The sequence below is a fragment of the Lepidochelys olivacea genome (genome assembly GCF_965140295.1).
Source record: "Lepidochelys olivacea isolate rLepOli2 genome assembly, chromosome: 5".
Lineage (NCBI taxonomy): Eukaryota > Metazoa > Chordata > Testudines > Cheloniidae > Lepidochelys > Lepidochelys olivacea.
In genome coordinates, this window is record NC_140415.1 from 88,953,664 (window position 1) to 88,964,186 (window position 10,523).

General features: G+C 44.8%; 1 protein-coding gene across 1 annotated transcript in view; it reads right to left on the minus strand.

The window, feature by feature from the left end:
• The window catches only part of LRRC2 (leucine rich repeat containing 2), a 126,943-nt gene extending 117,677 nt beyond the window's left edge, over window positions 1-9,266 (minus strand). The window contains exons 1-2 of the mRNA XM_084628102.1: window positions 9,180-9,266; window positions 4,219-4,376 (exon numbers count right to left, since the gene is read on the minus strand). The gene's annotated coding sequence lies outside the window, so the exon portion shown is untranslated. The remainder of the gene's footprint in view (window positions 1-4,218; window positions 4,377-9,179) is intronic.
• Between the last annotated feature and the right edge of the window lie 1,257 nt (window positions 9,267-10,523).

A 10,523-nucleotide genomic window follows, 5' to 3' on the forward strand; every position in this document is an offset into this window, starting at 1 on the left:
TAAAAAAAATCACACCCCTAACTGAAATAGTTATACCCATAAAACTTATGTGTAGACCAGCCTTGGGTTTCTTGTGGAGATTCTTAACATAGCTCCTCTCTCTACCAGAATCTTCTGAGGAATTGAGGGCTTTGTTTATCATATCAAGCTTGGGAAGGAATTGATAATGGCATTAGGAACGAGTAGTGTCATCCAAGTTGTAACGTACCAGCACTGGGTTTGCGTACCACTGCTCTTTAGTGCAGACAGTTGTCTCACTTGGATTGAGATTAGAAGGCTCATTCTTGTCCATGAGATCTCCTGTATTATAAGATTGATGGTGGGAAAGCAGATGTATCCACTCTGTGGATTTACTGAGCACTTAAGAAGTGCTTAAGAACTTAAGAAGAATTAAAGTGTGAGATGTTTTAAAAGAGCTTTATCCTCTTGTTTAGCTCTTAGCCCAGAGCTGGCTGTCAGAGTTTAGTGCTATGTGGGGACTCCTCAGGAGAATATGAGTTCTTCCTAGGCTTGGCAATGTCTTGTGAGTGACATCATATCAGCAGCCTTTCTGCTCCATCACCTGTTTTATTTCATTCTTGTCATAGAAGGGGTGACAAGTTTGCTTGGGGAGAAGCCCAAGTGACAAAATTAATGTTCAAAATAATGATACATCAGCCCTGAAACCTCATTTTTACTGCTTACCTTTTGTTTGAACAAATATTTGACCTTTCACCAGAGTGGTCACTGCTGTGGATACAGATGCATTGTAGGCTTGTTACTGAAGGACTGCTTGTACCAGTACGCATACTTCCCTGTCCACACAGGCATTGTGCCAGTAGGATGGTACTGGTGGAAAGCTTAGGTTGCTTGGGGACCTGGTTTAACTTCACCAGCAAAAGTTCAGGGTTTTATCAAAAGGATTCAAAACAGAGTATGGACACATAAAAGGCTGTGCCAACAGAAACAAGTTTTGCCGGTACACCTTTGTAGTTTAGACCAGGCCTCGAGTACTAAAAAATGCCACCCACTTGCCTCAGTGGGTGGGGGAAGTTGATGGGGTTGGCAGCTAAGTTCCCTGTAAGCTAGTCCCGCGCAGGTGCTCACGGAACCCGCTGGGCCGGGACGTGCCATGGCCAGGGGAGGGGCAGTCCGAACACAGCCCCAGCCAGACCTGCCCTGGCCAAGGGAGGGCGGCCCAAACTGAACCTTGTTACTCGAACTCTGAGCAATTAATAGGGATAAAGCCTTAATGGGGATAAAAAAAAGAGAGCTCTAGAATGGAATCTCTGACATAGTTTGCCACAGAAGCAAAGAAGGTTGTTGGCCACAATATAAACACAAATTACTTAATAGCAAAGGTTAGTTCTAGAACTCCATGCTAAGAAAGACATATTACAGCCATAGCAATTACACTTCAGCCCTACACTCCTATGGAGAGAGGAAAACAGATTAACTTTCATTTAATAGTTTGTGGACTTTTTTTTTTTCCCCTCCAACCAAAACATCATCTTTCCTTTCCCCTGATAGCTTCTGTTGTTTGTCATTATTATTTAATCCTGTATTCTAACTTGTGGTTTGGGAAGACGTTACAAAGTTACCTTTGTTATACAGTGAGTAACAACTAGCAGCACAGTCTGAGTCACACATTCAGGCAACTTCTCTGTCCCTGTATTCACAACATAAACATAATTTTTCACTGTGCTCCACTGGTAAATAAGTGCAATGTGGCCTCATTCCGTAAGGTTCTTTGTCATTGTAAAGCACTGCTTGCAACATAGCCATGTGAGTAATTGGCTTGCACAGCTGTGACAAGTTAAGAGCTCTCCGTATGCAGCAATAGGACATTGTTACCTATTAATGACAGAGGCCTGGTTATACTAGAAAGTTTTACCAGCATATATCGTTCATTAGGAGTGTGAAAAAATCACATTCCAACATGACACAGTTATACTATGTAGACACAGTTACACCAGCAAAAAAGTCCTTTTGCCGGTATTCCATTCAGGGAATTGGTATAAGCTATCCCGCAAAAGCACTCCACTAGAGGGGTTGCCAGTGTTGCTATAATTGCAGACTCTTTTTAGTGTAGACAAAGCCTAGCTCTGCCTATATAGCTATACCAGCAAACCTTTTTCAGTATAGACAAGGCCTGATATAACAGTCTGATCCCAAGTGAATAACTAATCATTGCCATGCATGCTCTGACTCAATGGGAGAGCCCAGGAGTGGACTCGGCCTGTGCAGGGCCCCATGTAATGTAACACACTGGACCTAAAGTCAATAGGTCTGCCTCCTGATTTGTGAAGATGCTGCAGTGCATGGTGAATTTTGCCCGGAACTCAGTGTTCTGAGGCAGCTGCAAATAAAATTCAAATGCAGCATTTTTTTTATTAACTTAAACATGAAACCAAATAATGCTATCAGTGCAGTGTCTGCTGTTGGCTGTTTGATAGGTTTTAAATTTAAAACCTGTACTGAACTTTTATGCTGCCCCCTAATTTTCACTTTTCAGTGTGCAGCAAAGATAATGCAAAACTTCAGTGAAGAAGCTCAAGAGGAAAGCCACACAATTTTCACAGCTGGGTAAAGAGTAGTCAGGGCTTTCTAGTGCCCTGAAATGAGCAGGAGGTTGGTCTGGGGCAGGGGTCGGCAGCCTTTCAGAAGTGGTGTGCCGAGTCTTCATTTATTCACTCTAATTTAATGTTTCGCATGCCGGTAATACATTTTAACATTTTTAGAAGGTCTCTCACTATAAGTTTATATTATATAAATAAACTATTGTTGTATGTAAAGTAAACAACTTTTTAAAAATATTTAAGTAGCTTCATTTAAAATTAAATTAAAATGCAGATCTTATCAGTTTAGTGCAGTGGTTCTTAACCTGGGGTGCACACACCCCCTGGGGGTGTGAGATGCCCTTTCTGGGGGTGCAAGATATGCGAGATTTTTTTAGAAGGTACATCATCGAAAACACAAATTAAGCACAGGCACATAAGTACAACTACTTTGTTTCATCAAACCTATGTATTTATTAACATTATACATTTTTAACGATTATTGTAATATACAAAGTTTTTAAGTTTTCAAGTTTTTAAGCTAATTGTAGTGTAGTTTTTGATAAGGGCTGCAGAGCGCTGGGCCCAGGCCAGGAGCAGAGCCCTGGGCTGGCTGCCAGTATCCCAAGCCGGCAGGAGGGCTGAGCAGGGCCAGGTGGCTGGAACCCCAGACCAGCAACAAGATGAGCGGGTCCGGCAGCTGGTATCCCAGCCTGGCAGCAGGCTGAGCAGAACCAGTCTGGGGTTCCGTCCGCCGGCTCCTGCCAGCCGGGGTCCTGGCCACTGGCCCCACTCAGCCGATGCCGGCCTGGGATTCCGTTCACTCAGGCCGGCAGCAGGCTGAGCGGGGCCGGCAGCTGAGATCCAACTGGCAAGAGGCCGGCGGCTGGAACTCCAGACCGTCAGCAAGGGGCCAGAGGCCCGGACCCCAGCTGGCGGGGGCTGGGCAGCTGGAACGCCAGACCAGCAACAAGGTGAGCGGGGCTGGCGGCTGGTATCCCAGACCGGCAGCAGACTGAGTGGCGCCTGTCTGGGGTTCCGTCCGCCAGCTCCTGCCAGCCAGGATCCTGGCCGCTGGCCCCGCTCAGCCACTGCCGGCCTAGGGTTCCGTTCACTCAGGCTGGCAGCAGGCTGAGCAGGGCCGGCAGCCGAGATCCCAGCTGGCAAGAGGCCGGTGGCCGGAACTCCAGACTGTCACCGGGCTGAGAGGGGCCAGTGGACAGAACCCCAGATCAGCAGCGGGCGCTCAGCCCCCTGCCGATCTGGGGTTCCGTCCGCTGGCTTCTGCCAGCCAGGATCCTGGCCACCAGCCCTGCTCAGCCCACTGCCAGTCTGGGGTTCCGTTCACCCAGGCAGGCAGCAGGCTGAGCGGGGCCAGTGGCCAGGACCCCGGTTGGCAGCAGCGTGCCAGTAAAAATTGGCACGCGTGCCACAGGTTGCCGACCCCTGGTCTAGGGGGTTGGCATTCGGAAGAGGCTTTCCATCTCCTCTTTCTTTTTGCATTGTGGGGAGGGGAGATGAGAACTTGAAATCTGGAAGGTAGAACTTTGGTTTAGGACTGTTTGATGGCAGTCAAACCTCCACACCAATCTCATCTGCCCGCAAAGTCCAGCAGTGATGGATAAACAATGATTAACAGTGAAATAGTTAACATTGTTGATATTTAAATTGTCATAATTACCTTCCAGACAAAACACCCCAGTGACGAGAATGGGTGTAGTTCTCACTTCTCTCAAAGCTATTGCTTCAGGCTGCCATTTTGCAATCTCAGGAATTCAGCAGTGCCTCAGGTCACAGTCAGGATTCAGCAGTTTTTCTTTGTAGACATAGGGCCTTCCCCTTTAAAAAAAAAAAAAAAAAGAACGTATGGGACCTGTCGACATGAGGAAAGTTACTGCTGGCATAATTATACCACTATAAATCTGTAGTGAAGACAAGTTTTGAGCTGTCTGATAGAGCTGGTCTATACTCAGTTTGAGGATCACACAGGTTTACACTCACCATATTGATCAACTAAAAGATGGACAGATCTATACAGCACAACTGTCTCCAAAAATTGGAGTAATGTGAGTGCACTAGTCTGTATGTTTTTGTTGGCCTGACTTATCTCATTTTCTATGTCCGCAACATTATTTTGCATTTCCTATTATCTATATATACCTAGATTGCAGATCCTATTACCGATGAAGCCTATGATGCCGCATGGGTGTAATTTGTAAAGTGTAAAAAGGCAAAAAAAAAAAAAAAAAAAAAAGCTAAGAACTTAAAAACCGGATGGCAACAGACCGCAAATCCCAGGGGTGATTCAACCTCGTGATATGCTAAACAAAAAGAGCTCTCAACCATGCTTATAGCTATTTCCATTGCTTCACACTGACTCAACAGACATTCTAGGCTTAAGGGTGTCACAGAGTGACAACAGTCCTGTAAGCTTACTATATAACTCCTTGCCAAAAGTATCTCCTATAAAGTAGCTGTGATATCTCATTGTTACACAACACCAATCCAGCAGGGGCTTTGTTGTAAATTATTAGAGGTGCTATTTCTGGGATGGCAGCTTGCCATCCAGGTTTTTGCATCCCTGCAACTGAGTCTGTTAGCAAAGTATTATATATGGAGCAGAATGTGTGGATCAGGCATTTCTATCCCTGCCTAACAGTGAAAAATCTTTAGGGGAATCCCTCTAATCTCAATTGCTGATGATATAATGTTTTTTGAGAGAGCAGTTTGATATCTCAGTTATGTTAATGTACACATAAAACTCTCCCATTAGCAGGCAAAGTGACAGAGTGGAGGGAAAAGAACAGAGGTGACAAGTGAGTATGAATGACTTATTGAAAGGCTTGCCTCAGATAAAATGAGATATAGTTTTGCCCCTTTGATCTGGGTTTATGGATTATTCCCTAAAATTGTTAATTCTGCAAGATGTCAACCACCGAGGAAGAGCTATGTTGACACATCACTGAATAACTCAATCACAATACAATACAAGCAAACCCGTCACTTGTCCCTACATGTCATGCAGGCCCTCTCCATGGCCTATTCGGATTGCCAGCTCAGGCACAGAAGTCTACTACTCTCCCCTCCTGCAAGCCAATGGGTAAAAAGGGGGTGGAGAGGGGCAGGGAGTGGGAGGAATAAATCTACATTAGGGGGTTGTCCCACTACACTTATGACACCAATGCAAATTTTAGTCAGGGCTTAGAGACGGAAAAATAGTATTGGGCTATGACCACAGTAGCATTTTTGTCAGTAAAACTTTTGTTGGTCAGGGGTGTGAAAAAACACACCGCTAACCAACATAAGTTTCACCAACAGAAGCACCGGTGTGGACAGCGCTATGATGGTGGGAGACGCTTTCCTGATGACATAGCTGCCGCCGCTCATTGCAGTTGGTTTAATTATGCCAACAGGAGAGCTTTCTCGTGTTGGCATAGAGCGGCCTCATGGGAGATCTTACAGCAGCGCAGCTGCAGCGGTATAGCTGTCCTGCTGTAAGGTTGGTAGTGTAGACATGGCGTAAGAAACACTCCTAGGAGATTCATACATGTGGCAGGAGAGGAAACACAGACATTACACAAGACTGAAGAGAAAGCACATGGAATAATAGAAGGATTTGGAAGATAGGAACAGAAAAGGTACAAAAAGAAGAAAACCAACCCAAAAAGAAGTTATTTATTTTACTGCATAGCTAGTTTAACATTTTGAAGCTAGGAGTTAATGGCCAAATTAGGCAACTGACAGTATTAAAGGACAAAATGCCTTGAAATTTAGATGGGCAGGTTTGACATCCCTCCCCAGGCCCATCTTCACTTGTATTTGACATCACCCTTATTTACATTTTTAAAAGATCACAGGTGTGGAAGCAGTAGAAGCCCTTAGCTGGACCCAGCTGGCAATGGAGGCATATTAGATTGTAAGTGTAGAGTTCATAATTGAATGCCAAATTATATTTATCTGTGCTCTGGCCCTTTAAGGAGTTCTGCTGATGAGGTTAAAGGGGACACAGCTGGGGAGCATGAGGTGGTCCTAGGAAAGTTTTGGTGTGCACCAGTGTGACAGAGCAGGAGTGGGGCTGTGCAAGCTGTGTTTATATGGGGTTGAGTTTTGTTTTTGTTTTTTTTAGTGCTAAGTTTAATAAAACCCCAGTTCTAAAACCATCCCTAGTCGGGGAGTGTAACAAACTTTTTGGGTCAGGTGCTATCTTCCTCCCCCTGTTTGTTCAGTGCCTAGCACAATGGGGCCCTAGTTGCTACTACAATACAAATAAATAATAATGTGAGTTCAATGCTACCTCCTTCCTGCTCAACAGCTCTGAAAGCAAGTAATGAAGCCGTCCCTCCAGGGGAGACCGTCAAAAAAGAAAGTTTTATCTATATGTTCCAGATGAGTGAACAAGTGTCAGCATCACTGAGCCCACTCTGAATAAGATCGGGTGAAATTTCAGCGGCTGTGGTGAACACCAGCCATAGTAACGGGTACAGAAGCAAGACATTTGTGACATAGTCCTTTCCCTGGCTTGTGGGGATGCTGGAAAAAAGACTTGCAATTACAGTTCCCCCGCCCTGGTCTGTGAAGAGGAGAGACTGACCCCTGTGCATGGACACAACTACATCCAGCAGCACTGCCTGCCCCACACAAAAAAATAAAAATAAAAATAATTCTGACCACCACTTATAGGGTTAATCAGTCAATGTGGCTATATCTGCACTGCAAATCAAGGTGTGTTTTTACGTTGAGATAGGTAATTTGAGATACTACTCTCAGTGTAAGATCCTAGCAGAGTCAAAGCAGATAGTTTTTATCTTGATGTAGTTAGTCAGGGTGAACCTTACCTACCCCTCTTGGGGTTCAACGTGACTAGCTACCACCAAGTAAAAACTATCCAAGCCTTGACTCCACTATGATTTGAGCTAGTCTGTTTCTACCTCGAGAGCACTATGTTGATGTGAAAACACAATTTCACAATTTTTCGGCAGTGAAGATATGGCCACAGTCTTGCCTAAGCAATGATTCATTAAGGAACTACAGATTTGGCTCCCAGTGTGTAAATGAGTTTGTCAAGTGCTCAGAGGCACTTTATAAATGCCAGTTAGTCTTATTATAAGCTCACATATTGCAAACCCATATATATGTGCATAATTTTATTTATATGAGCAGTCCCATTTAAGTCACTGGGAAGTAGTTATGCACATGTATAAGTATCTGCAAGACTAGGGTCAGAGTTTGTAAGTGGAACTGTGGAAGAACATTTTGTCCCAAGAGAAAGATCAAATATTTATAGTTTGGGGGAAAAAAGGATGGATTTTTTTTTTCCTCTTTAACTTGTGCGTGAAAAGCAAAGGCAGGTTTCCAGGTGAGAAATGGTCACTGTGGTCCCGTACCCCTGTATTCAGTGACCTCTGTAAAAAATAAGAACATTTTGCTGTGAAAATGGTGGATTTTCACTTAAGAAGGAAATTCATGAGCCCTCCCAAAGTATCTTCTAACTGCTAGTTTTAAGCCATTTGAGATGAGCCAAGCCTCATCATGAATGTGGTAATATATACTTAAGTCAAGCTGTAAACTTGACCTGAATGCATAGATATTTGCTCTGCTGGCATTTGCTTGAGACCAATATTTTTGCTAATTAGAAATTCACACTCTTCCCTCTTTAATCCTTATCCAAACAAAACTGTGTTAACAGAACACACATTCACTATTTGTGTTATCCTTTATGGCTTTGAGTTCCCTTCGTGACTCATGCTATTGTGGAACTCTCTGTTAAATTGTTTTTTTGAAAAAACTTTGATTACACTGTGAAACCTCCCTTTTTTTTTTAACCTTTATAAGGTAGCTAACCAGACATTGCGGAAATATCATGAGATTTACAGCAGCAAGTTGTTGTTATGCTTCAGCCACTTAATTGGAAGATATTCTGGGATACAATCAGAGGAGCTTCCCTGGAATAAACATACTGTTGTGGCCAAGACATAGGTAGCCTGGTCTAGTGGTTGGAGCAGGAGTCGGTGTCGAGCCTCAGGTCAAAGGCAAATTCAGAGACCAGGTGCAAGGATCATAAACCAGGAGTCAGGCAAGAAGACTGGGTCCAATGTAGCAGCCACACAGAGCCCAATTGGGCAGGCAACTTCCTGTGCCTCTCTTTGGGTTTAAATAGGAAGCCCTGACCAATCAGTGTTCCCAGTGTTCCTCCAGTTAGGCCCAGGGAAGCCCTCCCAGATGTATCTTCATGGTCTCTCATGACTCGCAGGTGGTAAGTAGAGCTGCTGGTTGGGGGTAGGGAGGCAATAGCTGACTAGGACCAATGTAGACCCAGCTTCAAGACATGTGGGGCCATGGTATATACAGGCAGAAATATTTGGTTAAATATGGTGGAGCCCAAGATAATCTCTCTTTTAAAATGTGGCCCATCCTATGATAAAATCTGAGAACTAAACTTTAGTTTGAGATATAAATTTTTCAAAACTAGGCCTTTAAGAAACATTTCTGTCTACAAACCAAGAGCTGAAGATCATTTGATAGTTTCTGTCAAACATTTGTTTTTAAAATATGTGCTACTGTACTTGTGAAAGGTATACTCTCTCTTTATCCCCAGAAAAGGTAGTACTGAGAATGAAGTACATGACTACCCAGGCAACTCACCTAAAGGAGTGACAAGTTCGTTCAGTCTCCATGTTCTTGCATTCTGTGGCCTCTCTGGCTATGTCTTCTCAGCAGATTAGCCTCTCTGATCAACACCAGTGTTAGCATATCCCAGGCATCAGCAGCTACACTGCAAAGCCATAGTGGAGTTAGTGTGATGCTGCACTCCCTTGTGTGTGTGTCTCTCTGTCTTGATAGGAATTCTGGGGCCATAGCTCATGGCTCTTTGTGCGGCTAAGCTGACTCACTGTGAATTGTGGGAGAACTTGTCTGTCCTTCTGGGCACCTAGGGAAATTGTGGGAAGGCACTGGAGGACTATCTGGAGCACTCACAGGGAAAAACTGGTGAGTGCTGAGCACCCACTGGCAGGCCCCCATCAGCACCTCCTCTCCCCTCAGTGCCTCCTGCCCACCGATGGGCTCTGCGGATCAGTACTCCCGCTCCTTCCCTGCACCTCCCACCTGCTGCAATCAGCTGTTTCACTGCATGCAGGAGGCTGGGTGAGGAAGAGGGAGGAGTGAGGACGCAGCATGCTCAGGGGAGGGGACAAAACTGGGCAGAAAGAGGTGGGGCAGGGGTGAGGCCTGAGGAAGGGCCAGGGTCGAGCATCACCAAAGTAGGCGCCTGGGACCCAGACACTAACCAATATCACCTAGCCTAGGCTGGAAGTACCATTTGATTCAGATGAGAGGTATTGTGTGTGGTTGGAAAGGGGGTTAGGAGCAACACCTGAGTAACTGCCCTGTCTTCAGTGATGACATACCCTTTGTGGAAACTGCCAGTGGGGCACAGAGGGGCCAGGTGGGGTGTCAATGATTTTATGGAGTGAGGCCAACAACTTATTTCAGACAGGCTGGAGATAACTGGATAACAACGATCTTTGGTCACTAAGGACTAAGCCCAGATTCAAACATCAAGTGACCGAGAAATCTTTAAATTCCATACTGAACGTCTTGAAGAACCCAGTTCCATTAATCTCTCTGACTTTGTCAGGTACTTTAAGACTGTCACATCCATGTTGAAATTGAGGCTCTCTCACTATTTCTTCCCTTTTAATCTTTCTGCTTGGAGCCACCAGAGCTGAAAAAGGATTGGGATTCTTTCAAATACCTATCAATTTTATACTTAATCAGCTAGAAGGGAATTAACTGAGTGATGCAAGGTATGTTATGGTTCTATTACAGGAATGGGTGTGGGAGGTTCTGTGGCCTGCAATGGGCAGGAGGTCAGACTAGATGATCATGATGATCCCTTCTGGCCTTAAAGTCTACAAGTCTATGTCCCCACCCTCCCATCTCAGGCGGAATTTGTTTTGTGCCAGCATGGAGAGAAAAAATGAAAGT